The 19924-nt window shown below is 55.8% G+C and overlaps 9 non-coding genes across 9 annotated transcripts; all 9 read left to right on the top strand.

Annotated features, from left to right (window-relative positions):
* Positions 1-77: 77 nt before the first annotated feature.
* On the top strand, positions 78-268 carry LOC148630639 (U2 spliceosomal RNA). The gene has a single exon (XR_015935100.1). It is a non-coding gene; the product is annotated as a U2 spliceosomal RNA (small nuclear RNA).
* An 847-nt stretch (positions 269-1115) lies between these two features.
* Positions 1116-1306, top strand: LOC148630638 (U2 spliceosomal RNA). Its single transcript, XR_015935099.1, has one exon. It is a non-coding gene; the product is annotated as a U2 spliceosomal RNA (small nuclear RNA).
* A 6414-nt stretch (positions 1307-7720) lies between these two features.
* On the top strand, positions 7721-7911 carry LOC148630637 (U2 spliceosomal RNA). Its single transcript, XR_015935075.1, has one exon. It is a non-coding gene; the product is annotated as a U2 spliceosomal RNA (small nuclear RNA).
* Positions 7912-14041: 6130 nt separating this feature from the next.
* LOC148630636 (U2 spliceosomal RNA) lies at positions 14042-14236 on the top strand. Its single transcript, XR_015935081.1, has one exon. It is a non-coding gene; the product is annotated as a U2 spliceosomal RNA (small nuclear RNA).
* An 847-nt stretch (positions 14237-15083) lies between these two features.
* Positions 15084-15274, top strand: LOC148630635 (U2 spliceosomal RNA). The gene has a single exon (XR_015935098.1). It is a non-coding gene; the product is annotated as a U2 spliceosomal RNA (small nuclear RNA).
* An 847-nt stretch (positions 15275-16121) lies between these two features.
* On the top strand, positions 16122-16312 carry LOC148630634 (U2 spliceosomal RNA). The gene has a single exon (XR_015935097.1). It is a non-coding gene; the product is annotated as a U2 spliceosomal RNA (small nuclear RNA).
* An 847-nt stretch (positions 16313-17159) lies between these two features.
* On the top strand, positions 17160-17350 carry LOC148630633 (U2 spliceosomal RNA). The gene has a single exon (XR_015935096.1). It is a non-coding gene; the product is annotated as a U2 spliceosomal RNA (small nuclear RNA).
* An 847-nt stretch (positions 17351-18197) lies between these two features.
* Positions 18198-18388, top strand: LOC148630632 (U2 spliceosomal RNA). Its single transcript, XR_015935095.1, has one exon. It is a non-coding gene; the product is annotated as a U2 spliceosomal RNA (small nuclear RNA).
* An 847-nt stretch (positions 18389-19235) lies between these two features.
* Positions 19236-19426, top strand: LOC148630631 (U2 spliceosomal RNA). Its single transcript, XR_015935094.1, has one exon. It is a non-coding gene; the product is annotated as a U2 spliceosomal RNA (small nuclear RNA).
* Positions 19427-19924: the final 498 nt, after the last annotated feature.

Here is a 19924-nt window from a genome sequence, read left to right as displayed (position 1 = left end):
CCCGGGCTCCAGAGGAGTCGGCCTGCGCCACTGTGCGCCAGCGGAACGCCCGCGCGTCGGTCCGCGCCTTTGTGGGCATCGCTTCTCGGCCTTTTGGCTAAGATCAAGTGTAGTATCTGTTCTTATCAGTTTAATATCTGATACGTCCCCCATCGGGGGACCACATATTAAACGGATTTTTGGAACAGGGAGCTGGATCAGGAGCTTGCTCCGTCCTCTCCACGCATCGGCCCGGTATTGCAGCGCCTCCGGGAGCGGTGCACCACCTTCTCTCAGCGGTGAAAAGACAGACGTAGGTAGCTAGGTAGCTAGCTAGCTAGCGAGCGAGCGAGCAAGCAAGCGAAGTGGACTGGAGCTCCTTCTTCTCGGGTCTCGTCCCTCGTCCCCCATCTGTGTGTCTCTGTGTTCTGTCTCTCTCTCGCCCTCTCGGTTCCCGTGCTCCCTCTGTGCGCTTTCCCGCGTCTCGACTCTCTGGGCAAGCAGGCCGGCCCCCTTTTCGGCTCCCGTGCGTTTTCCCTCCAAAAAACTTAGGTTTTTCAGCCTTTTCCCAGGGAGGCAGGCGTGGCTTGCTTGCTTGCTTGCTTGCTTGCTTGCTTGCTTGCGTGCGTGTCCGTCCCCGTCCCTGCAGGCGGGCCCCTTTCGACAGCTGGGCGTTTTCCCTCCAAAAAACTTAGTATATCCACCTTTTCTTTCTTTTTTTTCGGCAGGCAGGCAGGCAGGCGTGTGTGCGCGCGCGTCCCCGTCCCTCCCTCCCTCCCGAGAGAGAGCTGCCCCTTGCCTCTGCCCGCAGGTGCTGGCGCTCGGCTTTGGCTTGCAGCCGGTTGGGCGCAGCTGCTGCCGGTGGGAGGGGCCTAAGCTAAGGAGGCCGGGCGGCTGGCGCCCCCTGCGGCTGCGGTCGTTGTCGGGCCGTTGACAGAAGATCAAAGAGCAGGGCCCCCGCCCGGGACTGGCAGGAAGGCAGGCGGGCAGGCAAGAGAGAGGGGGAGCAGAGTCCCGCGGCAGGCCTCTGGCTGCAGGGAGGCCGGCAGCTGCGCGGGTCCCGGGCTCCAGAGGAGTCGGCCTGCGCCACTGTGCGCCAGCGGAACGCCCGCGCGTCGGTCCGCGCCTTTGTGGGCATCGCTTCTCGGCCTTTTGGCTAAGATCAAGTGTAGTATCTGTTCTTATCAGTTTAATATCTGATACGTCCCCCATCGGGGGACCACATATTAAACGGATTTTTGGAACAGGGAGCTGGATCAGGAGCTTGCTCCGTCCTCTCCACGCATCGGCCCGGTATTGCAGCGCCTCCGGGAGCGGTGCACCACCTTCTCTCAGCGGTGAAAAGACAGACGTAGGTAGCTAGGTAGCTAGCTAGCTAGCGAGCGAGCGAGCAAGCAAGCGAAGTGGACTGGAGCTCCTTCTTCTCGGGTCTCGTCCCTCGTCCCCCATCTGTGTGTCTCTGTGTTCTGTCTCTCTCTCGCCCTCTCGGTTCCCGTGCTCCCTCTGTGCGCTTTCCCGCGTCTCGACTCTCTGGGCAAGCAGGCCGGCCCCCTTTTCGGCTCCCGTGCGTTTTCCCTCCAAAAAACTTAGGTTTTTCAGCCTTTTCCCAGGGAGGCAGGCGTGGCTTGCTTGCTTGCTTGCTTGCTTGCTTGCTTGCTTGCGTGCGTGTCCGTCCCCGTCCCTGCAGGCGGGCCCCTTTCGACAGCTGGGCGTTTTCCCTCCAAAAAACTTAGTATATCCACCTTTTCTTTCTTTTTTTTCGGCAGGCAGGCAGGCAGGCGTGTGTGCGCGCGCGTCCCCGTCCCTCCCTCCCTCCCGAGAGAGAGCTGCCCCTTGCCTCTGCCCGCAGGTGCTGGCGCTCGGCTTTGGCTTGCAGCCGGTTGGGCGCAGCTGCTGCCGGTGGGAGGGGCCTAAGCTAAGGAGGCCGGGCGGCTGGCGCCCCCTGCGGCTGCGGTCGTTGTCGGGCCGTTGACAGAAGATCAAAGAGCAGGGCCCCCGCCCGGGACTGGCAGGAAGGCAGGCGGGCAGGCAAGAGAGAGGGGGAGCAGAGTCCCGCGGCAGGCCTCTGGCTGCAGGGAGGCCGGCAGCTGCGCGGGTCCCGGGCTCCAGAGGAGTCGGCCTGCGCCACTGTGCGCCAGCGGAACGCCCGCGCGTCGGTCCGCGCCTTTGTGGGCATCGCTTCTCGGCCTTTTGGCCAAGATCTAAAGATACGTGGCATGACCGCGGTCTGAGGACTTGACAAAAGGCGAAGACAACGAAGGCGAAGAGGAGAAGGAGAAGACAGCGGACAACGGAACCAGACCAGACGGGCGGAACCTTACCATCAGAAGACCGAAGCAGAAGTCCACCAAGGTCACCACGGGTAGTCGCCCTGGGTTGAGCCCAGGGGGCGAAGTGGGGCCTCCAAGATGACAGCGGTCGAAGGTGGTGAGTGGGCCCGCGGTTCGGCGGCTGTGCACCCTCTGTCCCGTGAGGGGCAGATGCGGTGCACAGTGCGTTTTGTTGTGAAGGAGGCAGAGAAGAAGAAGGAATGGATGAACCGTGAGCGGTTTGAAAGAGTAGTCCTGATGAAGGCTCTAGGGATTAAATTGAAGGACATTGATTGTCTACAAGATTTCCCAGTCAGAGGGATATACGACCTGTCGCTTGCATCGGATGAACTTTGTGAGAAAGCCTGGGAAAAGGTGTGTGAAGGAAGAGATGTGGAACCGCTTAATGATTTCTTGATAGAGCCTTTGTTTGCCAGGGAGCTCAGGACTCTGACAATTCACCTATTTAATCATCGGGTCCCAGAAAGAGACGTAATCACCTTTTTATCCAGATTTGTGGACGTGCAGGGAGAAGGTCAAAAAGATTTAGATGTCCTCAGAGTGTGGACCGGTAAAAGAAGATACACGGTGCGGCTAAAACCTAAGCCATCTGAGGGTGAGGGAGTGGTACATCCCCCGGCTTATTTCACGATTGGGCCTAATAGAGGCTACCTCTTCTATCCAGGCCAACCGGTGACGTGCAAGAAGTGTTTCCAGAGGGGTCATGTAGCGGCGAACTGTCCTGGCGGTGTGTGTAGAAAGTGTAAGGCCACAACTCACGAAACTAAGGACTGTACTAAGGTCTTAACGTGCGACCTGTGTGGGGCAGAAGGCCATGTGTACAGGGTTTGTCCGATGAAGAGTCGAAGTTTTGCAGATGTGGTGCGGACTTCGGCAGAGGGCCCGAGGAGAGAGGAGAGCAGACCACAGCAGAAGACCGCGACCACCCAGAGGACACAAGCAGACGCAAGAGAAGAAAGAGACGACAGACCAGAGGAGATGCCAAAGGCGACCAAGGTACCTGAAGAGGCGCGTCCGGGGACCTCGTCGTGGGCGGAAGTGATGGACAGGGCAGAGTCGGAGTCGCCGGAGTGGGTTACCCAGCCTAGCAGGGCTGCAAAGAGGAAGTCGGCGGCAGAGAAGAGAAGAATGAGGTCCGACGAGTGCGTGTTCGAGACTGTGGCTAATCGTTTTCAGGTCCTAGCTGTTGAGGAGGACTCGGGGAACAGTGACGTCGAGGCAGAGAAGGGAGAAGACGGAGAGAGAGGACAGAGAATGCCGAGACGGAAAAAGGCGATTGCTGTAAAGAGGGCGAGGGGGGAGTGTAAGAAAGGGGGTAGGAAGGAGGTAGGGGTGGAGGGGGGTGTAGAGGGAGAGGGAGAGGGAGGTAGGGAGGGGGGGAGTAGGGAGGAAGGGGAACAGAGGGAGAGGGGTGGAGAGCAGGGTGAGGAGGCTGACCCCTTGGAGGCCTCTGCTGAGGTCAGTACCCTCGACGACCCCATACCCCCGGGCCAGGGCGATATAGTGGTGGAACAGGAGGATTTCGTTTCAGAGACCTCAGAACAGTCGGGGAAAGACGGCGGTATCCACCTCCTGACCTCCGATGATCCTGGGGTAAGTCCATCATCCCTGGGGGAGGGGTCCCCGCAGGTTATGAGTGTGGGTGGGAATCTCCTCAGTCCTCTTGGAATAGAGAGTGCTTTTAGTTTGGGAGACGGGTTGCAGCTGCAGACTCCCTTTGACCCAACATGAGTCGTACCGTATGTACTATTAACGCCAGAGGGCTTAAAAATCATAGTAAGCGGATTGGCGTCTTCAAATGGTTAGAAGCGCGCCATTTCGGCTTTTGTTTCTTGCAGGAAGTACACTTAGGCACAAAAGGTGATATTGTCACCTTTAAGAGAGACTGGGTAAAAGGGGAGTCCTGGTGGAGTGTAGGGGGAGTGCACTCATCCGGAATCGGGATCCTATGTGGAACCCCGAATTTCTCTGTAAGCGAAGTTAACTGCATAGTCCCAGGAAGGCTAATGATTGTAGATGGGGCATGGGAAAGATTGCAGGTACGTTTAATAGCTGTCTACGGGCCTGCCGAAAGGCGGCTCCAGGGGGCGTTTTTGAAGGACCTTGAGCCACATCTGTACACCAATAGAGTGGTGGTGATGGGAGGGGATTTTAATATTGATGTATGTGATGCGAGTGGTGTGAGTGTGAGTGATCTTAAAGAATTAATATCACGGTTTCACCTAAAAGATGGTCACAAGGACTATAGTCAGGGACAGAGAATGCACACATGGAGTAATGGAAGGGGTGTCTTCAGAAGACTTGATTATATCTTCACCACCCTACGTGGGTTGACACAGGCGGCAACGGTTACTCCGGTATGGTTTTCAGATCATCTGTTGCTGTCGGTTGATTTGATACCAGATGGTATGGACCCTAAATCAAACTACTGGAAACTGAACACGAAAGTGTTATTGGAAGCCGATTATCAGAGTTTGATAGTTGCGCTTTTGGATCGGTTCCAGTTACAGAGGGGGCGGTACCAGACAGCGGTGCTGTGGTGGGAAGCCTGTAAAAGGGCGATCTCCAAGGCTTCTATCTCATACTGTAGCCAAAAGAAGGTAGCAGAGAGAGGAGAGCTTGTGAGATTGCAGCAGGAACTAGAAGAGCAGTATGTGGTTTCCAACCAGGGTGGTGCTTTCGACATGACAAAAGTTTCTGAGCTTAAACTCAGACTGAAAGAACTTTGGGTAGAGAGAGCTAAGGATTTTTTGTTTAGGTTGAAGGGTAACCTGATTGAGGGGGAGGAGAGGTGCTCAGCCCAGTTTTTTGGCTCGGTCAGAGCCAGACAGAAGAGGACTCTCTTCGAGGGTCTGAGGAGAGAAGATGGGTCCAGGGTCAGAGACATAGAAGGCATGGTGAGGTGTGCAACTAATTTTTACAAGGTTTTATTTTCAGAGAAACCAGTGGATGAGAGTTTGTGGGATGAGTGGTTGATTGGGTTTGACAGGAAGATTGATGGTATGGAAGGTGTGGGTGAGGCCCTAACAATGACTGAGATTGGAGAAGCCATTGGTGGCCTGCGTAGAGGTACCACCCCGGGGATGGACGGACTCCCGACGGAATTTTATGTAACCTTCCGAGAAAGGTTACTACCGGTGTTGTTGGAGGTTTATAACGAAGTCCTGAGGGAGGGTGAACTCGGCAGAACGATGAGGACAGGTATTATGTCTCTGGTGTTTAAGAAAGGAGACAAGGAAGATCTGGAGAACTGGAGGCCGATCCAATTACTCTGTTCCGATTATAAGATCTTGGCCAGAGTATTGGGGAGACGGCTGAGGAAGGTGATGCCGGACCTGATAAGTAAAGACCAAACCTGCAGTGTGGAGGGTAGAAACGTAAAGTGGAACCTGCAGTTGATCAGGGACGTCATTGAATGGGTGGAGGACAGGAACCTTGAGATGATGCTTGTGAGCCTAGACCAAAATAAGGCCTTTGACCGGGTGCATCACTCATTCCTTTGGGAGGTGATGAGAAGAGTGGGGCTGGATGAGGGCCTCATCAGATGGATCAAGGTTTTGTATAATAATGTCATCTCAAGGGTATGCATCAACGGTATGCTTGGCATGGGCATTCCGGTCAGGTGTGGGGTGAGACAGGGATGCCCTCTGTCCCCCTTATTATATGTGCTGTACATAGAACCCTTTCTGCATCGGATTCGTGGGGATCCTCGAGTGGAAGGGGTGGTGGTTCCTGGGAGTGGAGGAGAACAGGCGAAAATAGCAGCCTATGCAGACGATATTTCTCTGTTTCTTAGCACTGACAGAAGTCTTCACCAAGTACTACAGATAGCAGATAGTATGACCAAAGGGACAGGTGCTTTTTTGAACAAAGCAAAGTGTACGGTTAAATACTTCGGTAGATGGAAGGAAAGACAAGATGTGACGGGCGGTCTTACCTTGGTGACGGGACCGGTTAAAATTCTGGGAGTTCTTTTTCATACGCAGGACTCCGCCAGGATCAACTGGGACCTGAGGCTGGGGAAGGTAAATCAAAAGATCGGTATGTGGTTGAATAGGTCGCTGACGTACACAGGGAAAGTACTAGTCCTAAAGGTAGACATACTGCCATTGCTGCTTCATTTGGCTTGTGTGTTCCCTCTGCCTGCTCGGCTGCGTCGAAACCTGGTGAGGGCGGTCTTCCACTTCGTTTGGAGTGGGGGGCATGAGTACATCAAGAGAGCGGATATGTGCAGGCCAGTGGAGGAGGGTGGTAGGTCGGTTCCAGACTTCCCGTTGAAACTAGACACAATATTTGTCGCAAATTTGTGTAAAACACTATACGAAGATCCGGATCACCTTTGTGTATGTTTTATCCGTTTGTGGTTTGCGAATACGATGAAGCACCTGGTAGTCTGGACGAATACAACGCCGAAGGCGCAAAAATTGCCCTGGCATTATAGACATGCGGTGGTGTGGTTACAGAAGCACCCAGGGTTCAGAAAGGGCTTGGGGGCTACGGACCACAAACAGATGTATAGGACTATCATGGAGAAGGGGGAACCTGCAGTGGTGGGGGTGTCGGAGGAGGAGTGGCGGCAGATCCAGCCGGTGGGTCTAGAAAACAGACTCAAGGACCTAAACTGGCGGGCTCTCTGGAACAGGTTGCCGGTGAGGGACACGCTCTACAGGCATGGGTTGTCCAGACAGGATAAGTGCCCGCAGCCTGGCTGTTCTGAGGTCGAAACCCTGCTTCACGTTTTCTGGGGCTGTGTTTTCGCCCAAAGGGTGTGGGGTCACAGTGCTGAATTATTACAGAAAGCCGCTGTTGATTTTGTTTTAAGCAGTCGGGTGGTGTTTCGGGGAGTAAAGGGGGTGAGAAAATGGAATAATGAATTTGTGTTATGGTATATAATTAGTTTGGTTAAATTTTATATATGGGTAGCGAGGAGGGAGGTGGTGGAGCATGGCAGTTGTGTTTCAGCCTTATCTGTATTTAGCAAAGGCAAAAATGAAGTTACTAGACGTGTTCGGTGGGACATCTTACGGTGGGGTTTTGCTGCGGCCAAAGAAAGATGGAAGGGATTAATTTCTTTGGGGTGTTAAATTGATTTCTGTATATGGGTTTGTTTTATAATAATATAAGGAATGTTGGGGATGGAGGAGGGATCTTTTTTGCATACAGGGCGGGATTATGGTAATGTAACGGTTTTGTGTTTATGGTTCTGATGTCTGTTTCTTTTGTGATTCTATTTTCGAAATGAACCAATATGAATACTGTTGTACTAACATTTTCATGACCGTTTGATTTGTGTTTCGGATTGTTGAGTGTAATAGTATAAGGGTTGTTGTTAGTGTTACAGAGGGAGGCTGGTTTAGGGTATGTTTGAATGTTGGGGAAGGGTGTGGTTGTCTTACTGTGCTGTGTTGAAGTTTGTTATGTTTGTAATAAAAAACATAAAAAAAAAAAATCTGTTCTTATCAGTTTAATATCTGATACGTCCCCCATCGGGGGACCACATATTAAACGGATTTTTGGAACAGGGAGCTGGATCAGGAGCTTGCTCCGTCCTCTCCACGCATCGGCCCGGTATTGCAGCGCCTCCGGGAGCGGTGCACCACCTTCTCTCAGCGGTGAAAAGACAGACGTAGGTAGCTAGGTAGCTAGCTAGCTAGCGAGCGAGCGAGCAAGCAAGCGAAGTGGACTGGAGCTCCTTCTTCTCGGGTCTCGTCCCTCGTCCCCCATCTGTGTGTCTCTGTGTTCTGTCTCTCTCTCGCCCTCTCGGTTCCCGTGCTCCCTCTGTGCGCTTTCCCGCGTCTCGACTCTCTGGGCAAGCAGGCCGGCCCCCTTTTCGGCTCCCGTGCGTTTTCCCTCCAAAAAACTTAGGTTTTTCAGCCTTTTCCCAGGGAGGCAGGCGTGGCTTGCTTGCTTGCTTGCTTGCTTGCTTGCTTGCTTGCGTGCGTGTCCGTCCCCGTCCCTGCAGGCGGGCCCCTTTCGACAGCTGGGCGTTTTCCCTCCAAAAAACTTAGTATATCCACCTTTTCTTTCTTTTTTTTCGGCAGGCAGGCAGGCAGGCGTGTGTGCGCGCGCGTCCCCGTCCCTCCCTCCCTCCCGAGAGAGAGCTGCCCCTTGCCTCTGCCCGCAGGTGCTGGCGCTCGGCTTTGGCTTGCAGCCGGTTGGGCGCAGCTGCTGCCGGTGGGAGGGGCCTAAGCTAAGGAGGCCGGGCGGCTGGCGCCCCCTGCGGCTGCGGTCGTTGTCGGGCCGTTGACAGAAGATCAAAGAGCAGGGCCCCCGCCCGGGACTGGCAGGAAGGCAGGCGGGCAGGCAAGAGAGAGGGGGAGCAGAGTCCCGCGGCAGGCCTCTGGCTGCAGGGAGGCCGGCAGCTGCGCGGGTCCCGGGCTCCAGAGGAGTCGGCCTGCGCCACTGTGCGCCAGCGGAACGCCCGCGCGTCGGTCCGCGCCTTTGTGGGCATCGCTTCTCGGCCTTTTGGCTAAGATCTGATAGCACGTGGCATGCCCGCGGCTAGAGGACTAAGTCAGGGGAAGAGAAGACGACGGCGGGGAAGAAGACGACGGCGGTGACGGCGGTGACGGCGAGGAAGGAGAAGGAGAGCCAGCCGGGAGACGGAGGAGAACCTTACCGGAGGAGGAAGGAGGCCGAGGGTCCACAAGCTACCACGGGTAGTCGCTCTGGGTTGAGCCCAGAGGGCGAAGTGGGGCTTCCGGATGGCGGCGGCAGCAGAGACGGCGGCGGCGGGTGAGTGGACCCGCGACTCGGCGGTTGGGCACCCTCTGTCCCGAGAGGGGCAGATGCGGCGCACAGTGCGCTTCGTGGTGAAGACCAAGGAAGAAAAGGAGAATTGGAAGAACAGGGACAAGTTCGAACAGGATGTATTGTTTCGCGCTCTGGGAGTTCAGGTGAAGGACATTACCAGTTTGCAGGACTTTGTGAACAAGGGAATATTTGATTTAACCATGGAGTCGGATAAACTGTGTGAGGCCGTGTGGCGTAAGGCCCAATTTGGCAAAGACTATGTTCCACTGAAGAATTTTCTGATAGAACCGCTCTTTGCAAGGGAACTGCGGACTCTCACCGTACATGTGTTTAATACACTGCTACCAGAGAGAGACGTTGCGATGTTTCTATCAAGATTTGTAGACATTCAGGGGGCAGGAGTTAAAGTGATAGATCGGGTGGGAGTCTGGACCGGGAAGAGGAGGTATATGGTCAGGCTCAGACCGAAGCCATCGGGGGACGAGGGAGTCTTACACCCTCCTGCCTTCTTTAGAATTGGTTCAAACAGGGGTTACCTATTCTACCCTGGCCAGCCACTGACCTGTAAAAAGTGTTTGCAGTTGGGACATATTGCAGCGAACTGTCCGGGGGGACTCTGCAGGAGGTGTGGTATGGCAGGTCACGAGGCTAAAAACTGTGAACAAGTCATGACCTGCGATTTGTGTGGGTCTGCTGGACATATGTATCGTTCATGTCCCAGGAAACGAAAAAGTTTTGCGGACATTGTGAAGGTTCCCGTTGAGGACCCGAGGCTGGACTTACCGGGCCCATCGGGCGGACCAGTAATCTTCCGGGGGTCTCAGGGGAAACCTGAGGAGGGAGGCAAGGGAGGTCGGGGGCAAAATGTTGAGAAGGCGGGTGGAGAGGTTTCGGAGCCTGTAAAATCCAGATCTTGGGCAGATATGGTCCCTGAGGAGAGGCCAGAGTCTCCTAGCTGGTCTCCAGTCTTGAGCAGGTCTGCTAAAAGGAAGGGAGAGAGAAGGTCAAAGGGTCCTGATTTGCGCCGGGCCCGAATTAGCACTCAAAATCGGTTTCAGGCACTGCCTATAGAGACTCCAGGCAGTGACTCTGATGGAGTAGAGGAGAAGGGTAGTGAGGAGATGGTTTTAAGATCAGACAAAACCCCGGTATTAGCAGTAGAAAGAGAGGGTGGTGAGGGGGGGGTGGTTAGGAGACCATGTAAGAAGGCCTCAGGAAGAGTTAGAGTGCAAAAGAAGGGCCCAGAGGAAAGCCTAGAGGCGGAAAGTGGTGATCCTATTGCTGCTATGGCCACCCCTGCAGAAATGGAGGAGGTGGTGGTCAGCGAAGAACCCATCCCGCCTGGGCAAGGTGACCCAAACGTAAGTAGTGAGGGGAGCGAAGCTGAACCAGGAGGCAAGGCGGAGACGGAGAAATCCGGTCACTCACAGGAATCCGAGGATCCAGAGTGTGAGATGTCTTCCTCGGGAGAGGAGAGCTCGCAGCACTCCGGGGAGGAGGAGAGTGATCCGGCATCTGGGGAATCAGGGTATCCAGTGGTTAGCCGGGCAGGTGAGGTGGAAGTACAAGCTCTCCACGACCCGCCATGAATTGTTTAATTTGTACGGTTAATGTCAGGGGATTGAGGAGCCCTGTGAAGCGGGCGGGCGTCTTCGATGATCTCGGAAGGCGCCGGTTCGGCTTTTGTTTTCTCCAGGAGGTCCATTTAGGATCGCAGGGGGACATTAGAGCTTTTAAGAAAGAGTGGCAAATAGGACAGTCTTGGTGGAGTATTGGGGGCGTGCACTCTTCAGGGGTGGGGATTTTGTGTGGTTTGTCGAATTTTGTGTGTAATGATGTCCTTTCGGTTGTTCCGGGGCGGTTATTGGTTGTTGATGGGGTGTGGGATGGCTTAAAGGTACGCCTGATTGCGGTATATGGGCCGGCGGAAAGACGCCTACAGGCGGATTTTGTTAAGTCAATCGAGCCACTCCTTTACACAAATAGAACGGTGATTATGGGCGGAGATTTTAATATAGATATCGGCGACACAAATAGGGCAGGGGCACGTGTCTTGAGGGAGCTGGTAGCAAACTTTAAGTTGCAGGATGGCTTTGGCATTCCTGGCCCGACCTCTAAAAACTACACCTGGAGCAACGGCAGGGACAGTTTTAGAAGACTGGATTATATCTTCACCACCATGCGAGGGTCATCACGGGCTGGACAGGTAACTCCAGTGTGGTTTTCTGATCACATGCTGCTGTCTGTCTATATGACCTCTGACAACTCCGGGCCTAGATCAGGCTTCTGGAGATTAAACATCAAGGTATTGTCAGAGGTCGAGTATCGAAGTCAGATAACGACGGTATTGGAGACTTTCGATAACAGTAGATGGAAATTTACATCTGCAGTAAACTGGTGGGAGGCGTGTAAGAGGGCAGTGCGTAGGGCATCTATTAGATTTTGCCGTGTCAGGAAAAAGCAGGAAAAGGAAGAAATAGACCAGCTGCAATGTGAACTGCAGAATCTGTATGAAGCATTTAATCAAGGTAAGGCATTTGATGCACAGAAGGCTGCAGAGCTTAGACATAAAATGAAAGAATGGTGGACAACAAGAGCTAGGGATTTTCTTTTTAGGATTAAAGGTCACCTAATAGAAAATAACGAGAAGTGCTCGGCTCTTTTCTTTAGTTCGGTGCGAGCTAGGCAAGCACGGACATTGATCGAAGGTTTAAAACAGAAAGATGGGACTGTTACTTTTGACCCATTGGGTATGGTGAGTTGTGCGTCGAATTTTTATCAAGAGCTGTTTGTGGAAAAATCGGTGAACACTGGCGTGTGGGAAGAACTACTGTCAGGGATAGGTAAGAAGATCGTGAGCGCCGATGATTTAGATGGCGACGTGTCAGGTGAGGAGCTAAAGGAAGCAATGTCGGGGTTGCGGAAGGGCACAGCTCCGGGTATAGATGGTCTGCCTATTGATTTTTATTCAGTGTTTTGGGCTACCTTGCAGCCTATGCTTCTGGAGGTTTTTAAGGAGATCCTGATGTCAGGAGAACTTGCAGGGACTATGAAAAAGGGAATCTTAACTCTGGTTTACAAAAAAGGCCCTAAGGAAGATTTGGAAAACTGGAGGCCGATCCAACTGCTCTGCACCGATTATAAGATCTTGGCTAGGGTGCTAAGCAGGCGGCTGAGGAAGGTGATGCCCAATTTAGTCTGTAGAGAACAGACGTGTAGCGTCGAAGGTAGGAAGCTGTTTTGGAATCTTCAGCTTGTACGAGATGCCATCGAATGGGTAGAGGAGAGGGGCCTCGAGCTTATGCTAGTTAATTTGGACCAAAGTAAAGCTTTCGACAGGGTCCATCACCCCTTCCTGTGGGAGGTTCTTAAAAGATTAGGAATCAGCGAGAGTTTTATTCGATGGGTTAAGATACTATACAACAAGGTTGTCAGCAAGGTCAGTGTTAATGGAAGGTTGGGGACAGGGTTTGTGGTGAGTTGTGGTGTGAGGCAGGGGTGCCCCCTGTCCCCTTTACTTTATGTATTATACTTGGAGCCCTTCCTGCAACAGATCCGAAGCGACCCCTGGGTGGAAGGTGTGGTAGTTCCCGGTAGTGGTGGGCTACAGGCAAAAATTGCGGCCTATGCAGATGACGTAACGCTGCTTCTTACCTCAGACAGGAGTCTTCTCCAAGTTCTGCAGATTGTGGATAAGATGACGGCAGCCACAGGAGCACTGCTCAATAAAAGTAAGTGCGCGGTTAAATATTTTGGTAAATGGAAAGACAGACAAGATGTGGTCGGAGGCCTCACGCTGGAATCAGGTCCCATTAAGATCTTGGGCATCAGTTTCCTGTCCAGTGGCTCTGCCATAGCTAACTGGGAAAACAAGCTTTCTAAAGTAAAGCAAAAACTGGGGTTGTGGCAGAGCAGACCCTTGACGTACGTAGGGAAAGTGCTGGTGGTGAAAGTGGATGTCCTGCCGTTGCTCCTTCACCTGGCCTGGGTGTTCCCGCTGCCTCCCAGGTTTCGTAAAGACCTGGTGAGGGCTATCTTCCGTTTCATCTGGGGCGGAGGGTACGAATACATCAAGCGGGTGGACATGTGCAGGCCGGTGGAAGAGGGAGGCAGAGCGGTGCCTGACTTGCCGGTAAAATTGGACGCCTTGTTTGTCGCCGGTTTGTGCAAGATTTTACATGAAAGTCCGGACCACCTGTGTGTTTATTTCACTCGTTTGTGGTTTTCGTCTGCTGTGAAGCACTTGGTGGTCTGGACTAACACGACACCGAAAGCTGAGAAATTACCATGGCACTACAAACATGCAGTGCAGTGGTTGAAGAAGTACCCAGGTGCTAAAGAAGGGGTTGTGTCTGTAAATCACAAAGCACTGTACCAACTCGCAACAACTAGAGAGGATTCAGCAGTGGTGGGTATTACAGAGGAAGTGTGGAGGCAGAACCAGCCAGTAGGATTAGAAAATAAACTGAAAGATCTGAATTGGTTCATCCTGTGGAAGAGGCTCCCGGTCAGGGAGACGCTACACCGCCACAGCCTCTCTAGACAGGACAAATGTCCACGTTCTGATTGTAGTGAGACAGAAACAATTCAACATGTGTTGTGGGATTGTGATTTTGCACGACGGGTCTGGGATCTGTGTGGGGGGGTTCTGAGAAAGGTTAAACCGGATTTTAATGTAACAAGTCATGTGATACTGCGGGGGATTTCGAAACCGCGCCGATGGGGACAAAGTTTTTTGTTATGTCTGTTAATCAGTCTGGTCAAATATCATCTTTGGGCTTCACGCAAGGACCTTACAGAGCACGGAGTGAGTGGAGCGCCATCTGCTGTGGTATACAAAGCAAAGCACGATATAATCTGTCGGGTGAAATGGGATATTTTGCGGTGGGGATTCGCTGCGGCGAAAGAGAGGTGGAAGGGGTTATTTTCATTAGTATGACATGGTTTCGGGGTTGTTGCTGATTGTTGTTTGTGGTTTTGTATCTTTATAATAAAAAAAAAAAAAAAAAAAAAAAAAAAAATCTGTTCTTATCAGTTTAATATCTGATACGTCCCCCATCGGGGGACCACATATTAAACGGATTTTTGGAACAGGGAGCTGGATCAGGAGCTTGCTCCGTCCTCTCCACGCATCGGCCCGGTATTGCAGCGCCTCCGGGAGCGGTGCACCACCTTCTCTCAGCGGTGAAAAGACAGACGTAGGTAGCTAGGTAGCTAGCTAGCTAGCGAGCGAGCGAGCAAGCAAGCGAAGTGGACTGGAGCTCCTTCTTCTCGGGTCTCGTCCCTCGTCCCCCATCTGTGTGTCTCTGTGTTCTGTCTCTCTCTCGCCCTCTCGGTTCCCGTGCTCCCTCTGTGCGCTTTCCCGCGTCTCGACTCTCTGGGCAAGCAGGCCGGCCCCCTTTTCGGCTCCCGTGCGTTTTCCCTCCAAAAAACTTAGGTTTTTCAGCCTTTTCCCAGGGAGGCAGGCGTGGCTTGCTTGCTTGCTTGCTTGCTTGCTTGCTTGCTTGCGTGCGTGTCCGTCCCCGTCCCTGCAGGCGGGCCCCTTTCGACAGCTGGGCGTTTTCCCTCCAAAAAACTTAGTATATCCACCTTTTCTTTCTTTTTTTTCGGCAGGCAGGCAGGCAGGCGTGTGTGCGCGCGCGTCCCCGTCCCTCCCTCCCTCCCGAGAGAGAGCTGCCCCTTGCCTCTGCCCGCAGGTGCTGGCGCTCGGCTTTGGCTTGCAGCCGGTTGGGCGCAGCTGCTGCCGGTGGGAGGGGCCTAAGCTAAGGAGGCCGGGCGGCTGGCGCCCCCTGCGGCTGCGGTCGTTGTCGGGCCGTTGACAGAAGATCAAAGAGCAGGGCCCCCGCCCGGGACTGGCAGGAAGGCAGGCGGGCAGGCAAGAGAGAGGGGGAGCAGAGTCCCGCGGCAGGCCTCTGGCTGCAGGGAGGCCGGCAGCTGCGCGGGTCCCGGGCTCCAGAGGAGTCGGCCTGCGCCACTGTGCGCCAGCGGAACGCCCGCGCGTCGGTCCGCGCCTTTGTGGGCATCGCTTCTCGGCCTTTTGGCTAAGATCAAGTGTAGTATCTGTTCTTATCAGTTTAATATCTGATACGTCCCCCATCGGGGGACCACATATTAAACGGATTTTTGGAACAGGGAGCTGGATCAGGAGCTTGCTCCGTCCTCTCCACGCATCGGCCCGGTATTGCAGCGCCTCCGGGAGCGGTGCACCACCTTCTCTCAGCGGTGAAAAGACAGACGTAGGTAGCTAGGTAGCTAGCTAGCTAGCGAGCGAGCGAGCAAGCAAGCGAAGTGGACTGGAGCTCCTTCTTCTCGGGTCTCGTCCCTCGTCCCCCATCTGTGTGTCTCTGTGTTCTGTCTCTCTCTCGCCCTCTCGGTTCCCGTGCTCCCTCTGTGCGCTTTCCCGCGTCTCGACTCTCTGGGCAAGCAGGCCGGCCCCCTTTTCGGCTCCCGTGCGTTTTCCCTCCAAAAAACTTAGGTTTTTCAGCCTTTTCCCAGGGAGGCAGGCGTGGCTTGCTTGCTTGCTTGCTTGCTTGCTTGCTTGCTTGCGTGCGTGTCCGTCCCCGTCCCTGCAGGCGGGCCCCTTTCGACAGCTGGGCGTTTTCCCTCCAAAAAACTTAGTATATCCACCTTTTCTTTCTTTTTTTTCGGCAGGCAGGCAGGCAGGCGTGTGTGCGCGCGCGTCCCCGTCCCTCCCTCCCTCCCGAGAGAGAGCTGCCCCTTGCCTCTGCCCGCAGGTGCTGGCGCTCGGCTTTGGCTTGCAGCCGGTTGGGCGCAGCTGCTGCCGGTGGGAGGGGCCTAAGCTAAGGAGGCCGGGCGGCTGGCGCCCCCTGCGGCTGCGGTCGTTGTCGGGCCGTTGACAGAAGATCAAAGAGCAGGGCCCCCGCCCGGGACTGGCAGGAAGGCAGGCGGGCAGGCAAGAGAGAGGGGGAGCAGAGTCCCGCGGCAGGCCTCTGGCTGCAGGGAGGCCGGCAGCTGCGCGGGTCCCGGGCTCCAGAGGAGTCGGCCTGCGCCACTGTGCGCCAGCGGAACGCCCGCGCGTCGGTCCGCGCCTTTGTGGGCATCGCTTCTCGGCCTTTTGGCTAAGATCAAGTGTAGTATCTGTTCTTATCAGTTTAATATCTGATACGTCCCCCATCGGGGGACCACATATTAAACGGATTTTTGGAACAGGGAGCTGGATCAGGAGCTTGCTCCGTCCTCTCCACGCATCGGCCCGGTATTGCAGCGCCTCCGGGAGCGGTGCACCACCTTCTCTCAGCGGTGAAAAGACAGACGTAGGTAGCTAGGTAGCTAGCTAGCTAGCGAGCGAGCGAGCAAGCAAGCGAAGTGGACTGGAGCTCCTTCTTCTCGGGTCTCGTCCCTCGTCCCCCATCTGTGTGTCTCTGTGTTCTGTCTCTCTCTCGCCCTCTCGGTTCCCGTGCTCCCTCTGTGCGCTTTCCCGCGTCTCGACTCTCTGGGCAAGCAGGCCGGCCCCCTTTTCGGCTCCCGTGCGTTTTCCCTCCAAAAAACTTAGGTTTTTCAGCCTTTTCCCAGGGAGGCAGGCGTGGCTTGCTTGCTTGCTTGCTTGCTTGCTTGCTTGCTTGCGTGCGTGTCCGTCCCCGTCCCTGCAGGCGGGCCCCTTTCGACAGCTGGGCGTTTTCCCTCCAAAAAACTTAGTATATCCACCTTTTCTTTCTTTTTTTTCGGCAGGCAGGCAGGCAGGCGTGTGTGCGCGCGCGTCCCCGTCCCTCCCTCCCTCCCGAGAGAGAGCTGCCCCTTGCCTCTGCCCGCAGGTGCTGGCGCTCGGCTTTGGCTTGCAGCCGGTTGGGCGCAGCTGCTGCCGGTGGGAGGGGCCTAAGCTAAGGAGGCCGGGCGGCTGGCGCCCCCTGCGGCTGCGGTCGTTGTCGGGCCGTTGACAGAAGATCAAAGAGCAGGGCCCCCGCCCGGGACTGGCAGGAAGGCAGGCGGGCAGGCAAGAGAGAGGGGGAGCAGAGTCCCGCGGCAGGCCTCTGGCTGCAGGGAGGCCGGCAGCTGCGCGGGTCCCGGGCTCCAGAGGAGTCGGCCTGCGCCACTGTGCGCCAGCGGAACGCCCGCGCGTCGGTCCGCGCCTTTGTGGGCATCGCTTCTCGGCCTTTTGGCTAAGATCAAGTGTAGTATCTGTTCTTATCAGTTTAATATCTGATACGTCCCCCATCGGGGGACCACATATTAAACGGATTTTTGGAACAGGGAGCTGGATCAGGAGCTTGCTCCGTCCTCTCCACGCATCGGCCCGGTATTGCAGCGCCTCCGGGAGCGGTGCACCACCTTCTCTCAGCGGTGAAAAGACAGACGTAGGTAGCTAGGTAGCTAGCTAGCTAGCGAGCGAGCGAGCAAGCAAGCGAAGTGGACTGGAGCTCCTTCTTCTCGGGTCTCGTCCCTCGTCCCCCATCTGTGTGTCTCTGTGTTCTGTCTCTCTCTCGCCCTCTCGGTTCCCGTGCTCCCTCTGTGCGCTTTCCCGCGTCTCGACTCTCTGGGCAAGCAGGCCGGCCCCCTTTTCGGCTCCCGTGCGTTTTCCCTCCAAAAAACTTAGGTTTTTCAGCCTTTTCCCAGGGAGGCAGGCGTGGCTTGCTTGCTTGCTTGCTTGCTTGCTTGCTTGCTTGCGTGCGTGTCCGTCCCCGTCCCTGCAGGCGGGCCCCTTTCGACAGCTGGGCGTTTTCCCTCCAAAAAACTTAGTATATCCACCTTTTCTTTCTTTTTTTTCGGCAGGCAGGCAGGCAGGCGTGTGTGCGCGCGCGTCCCCGTCCCTCCCTCCCTCCCGAGAGAGAGCTGCCCCTTGCCTCTGCCCGCAGGTGCTGGCGCTCGGCTTTGGCTTGCAGCCGGTTGGGCGCAGCTGCTGCCGGTGGGAGGGGCCTAAGCTAAGGAGGCCGGGCGGCTGGCGCCCCCTGCGGCTGCGGTCGTTGTCGGGCCGTTGACAGAAGATCAAAGAGCAGGGCCCCCGCCCGGGACTGGCAGGAAGGCAGGCGGGCAGGCAAGAGAGAGGGGGAGCAGAGTCCCGCGGCAGGCCTCTGGCTGCAGGGAGGCCGGCAGCTGCGCGGGTCCCGGGCTCCAGAGGAGTCGGCCTGCGCCACTGTGCGCCAGCGGAACGCCCGCGCGTCGGTCCGCGCCTTTGTGGGCATCGCTTCTCGGCCTTTTGGCTAAGATCAAGTGTAGTATCTGTTCTTATCAGTTTAATATCTGATACGTCCCCCATCGGGGGACCACATATTAAACGGATTTTTGGAACAGGGAGCTGGATCAGGAGCTTGCTCCGTCCTCTCCACGCATCGGCCCGGTATTGCAGCGCCTCCGGGAGCGGTGCACCACCTTCTCTCAGCGGTGAAAAGACAGACGTAGGTAGCTAGGTAGCTAGCTAGCTAGCGAGCGAGCGAGCAAGCAAGCGAAGTGGACTGGAGCTCCTTCTTCTCGGGTCTCGTCCCTCGTCCCCCATCTGTGTGTCTCTGTGTTCTGTCTCTCTCTCGCCCTCTCGGTTCCCGTGCTCCCTCTGTGCGCTTTCCCGCGTCTCGACTCTCTGGGCAAGCAGGCCGGCCCCCTTTTCGGCTCCCGTGCGTTTTCCCTCCAAAAAACTTAGGTTTTTCAGCCTTTTCCCAGGGAGGCAGGCGTGGCTTGCTTGCTTGCTTGCTTGCTTGCTTGCTTGCTTGCGTGCGTGTCCGTCCCCGTCCCTGCAGGCGGGCCCCTTTCGACAGCTGGGCGTTTTCCCTCCAAAAAACTTAGTATATCCACCTTTTCTTTCTTTTTTTTCGGCAGGCAGGCAGGCAGGCGTGTGTGCGCGCGCGTCCCCGTCCCTCCCTCCCTCCCGAGAGAGAGCTGCCCCTTGCCTCTGCCCGCAGGTGCTGGCGCTCGGCTTTGGCTTGCAGCCGGTTGGGCGCAGCTGCTGCCGGTGGGAGGGGCCTAAGCTAAGGAGGCCGGGCGGCTGGCGCCCCCTGCGGCTGCGGTCGTTGTCGGGCCGTTGACAGAAGATCAAAGAGCAGGGCCCCCGCCCGGGACTGGCAGGAAGGCAGGCGGGCAGGCAAGAGAGAGGGGGAGCAGAGTCCCGCGGCAGGCCTCTGGCTGCAGGGAGGCCGGCAGCTGCGCGGGTCCCGGGCTCCAGAGGAGTCGGCCTGCGCCACTGTGCGCCAGCGGAACGCCCGCGCGTCGGTCCGCGCCTTTGTGGGCATCGCTTCTCGGCCTTTTGGCTAAGATCAAGTGTAGTATCTGTTCTTATCAGTTTAATATCTGATACGTCCCCCATCGGGGGACCACATATTAAACGGATTTTTGGAACAGGGAGCTGGATCAGGAGCTTGCTCCGTCCTCTCCACGCATCGGCCCGGTATTGCAGCGCCTCCGGGAGCGGTGCACCACCTTCTCTCAGCGGTGAAAAGACAGACGTAGGTAGCTAGGTAGCTAGCTAGCTAGCGAGCGAGCGAGCAAGCAAGCGAAGTGGACTGGAGCTCCTTCTTCTCGGGTCTCGTCCCTCGTCCCCCATCTGTGTGTCTCTGTGTTCTGTCTCTCTCTCGCCCTCTCGGTTCCCGTGCTCCCTCTGTGCGCTTTCCCGCGTCTCGACTCTCTGGGCAAGCAGGCCGGCCCCCTTTTCGGCTCCCGTGCGTTTTCCCTCCAAAAAACTTAGGTTTTTCAGCCTTTTCCCAGGGAGGCAGGCGTGGCTTGCTTGCTTGCTTGCTTGCTTGCTTGCTTGCTTGCGTGCGTGTCCGTCCCCGTCCCTGCAGGCGGGCCCCTTTCGACAGCTGGGCGTTTTCCCTCCAAAAAACTTAGTATATCCACCTTTTCTTTCTTTTTTTTCGGCAGGCAGGCAGGCAGGCGTGTGTGCGCGCGCGTCCCCGTCCCTCCCTCCCTCCCGAGAGAGA

This window comes from Lepisosteus platostomus, unplaced genomic scaffold, assembly GCF_059453375.1.
Source record: "Lepisosteus platostomus isolate fLepPlt1 unplaced genomic scaffold, fLepPlt1.hap1 Scaffold_93_H1, whole genome shotgun sequence".
NCBI lineage: Eukaryota > Metazoa > Chordata > Actinopteri > Semionotiformes > Lepisosteidae > Lepisosteus > Lepisosteus platostomus.
The sequence above is the reverse complement of the archived record's forward strand: the minus strand, read 5'-3'. Positions and strand labels throughout refer to the sequence as shown.